Below are 1,063 nucleotides of genomic sequence, written 5' to 3' on the forward strand. Positions count from 1 at the left end.
CACGAAACTTCAGAAGGCAAAAAAACCTGGCCAGCTGCCTCTTGGTTTCTCAGTAGAGCTGGTTGGAAAACTGAAACAATCATTTTCCACCAAACAGTTTAAATTCTTGAACTTTGAATTGGACTGCAAAGTTAGAAATGGGAGAGATTTCATGGGATTGCTACAAACATGCTATTGTGAAAGGATCAAACCCCAGGATTTTTCAGCATGGCCTTACTCGCCTGAAAAGCTTTGCTTTGTTCCAGCAATCAAAAGTGAAACAAGGGCCTTCCATGCAAGCTGCATGAAGCTGAGGCCCTCTGGCTTTTCCCCCTCTACCTCTTGTCTGAGTTCTGCAGTTTTGGCAGCTTGTCTAATACCTACTTAAGGAGAAGAAGTGCTGAGCCTAGAAGGATGAGGAAAGTCACCCCTGATTTATTTTACCAACTCTTTGGGCTGTGAAGAGCAGAGATAACTCCACTGTGTGTTATGCAATTGATTTATAGTTGTTTAGAAGACAAAAATGAGGGTGAAATCCTAGTCCCATCAAAATCCTTAGGAGCTTTGCCACTGACTTCAGCGCAGCCAAGGTCTTTTAGCCCAAAGTGTTGCTTTTGAAGTAGGAATCAATTTTCTTAATAGCTTCTTTCAAAGAATATAGTACTGTTTCAAAAATAATGAAGTGTAAATCCAAATGTATAATTCCCTACAGAGAAAACACTTTTTTAAGACTAAGAAAAAGCTCCACCTCCCTCAGTTAACCTGCACAGCTAAACGTAGAGAAGAGTCAAACCCTTTTTTAACTCCCACTTCCTCATTTCTTTGCTACAATATGCAGTTTTCATGAAAAGTCTGTACACTTTAATTCTTCTGTCTTTTTTTCTTTTTAAAATTGTAATAGGCAGCACCACCCAGTTCTGGAGTAGTGGCATGTGTGGGAGCAGCCAAGGAAAAGGAAGACATCTTGATTGCAGTGATTTTTGTTTATTTTTCTAAAGAGCAGAAATGGCCTTACTGTCAGTTGTCTAGACTAGGTTTAGATTGACTTCCAACAAGAAAGCTTAGAGACAGAGCCCATATGCTG

Source organism: Gavialis gangeticus, unplaced genomic scaffold (assembly GCF_001723915.1).
Source record: "Gavialis gangeticus isolate Ggan-Ray unplaced genomic scaffold, GavGan_comp1, whole genome shotgun sequence".
NCBI classification, from domain to species: Eukaryota; Metazoa; Chordata; order Crocodylia; family Gavialidae; genus Gavialis; species Gavialis gangeticus.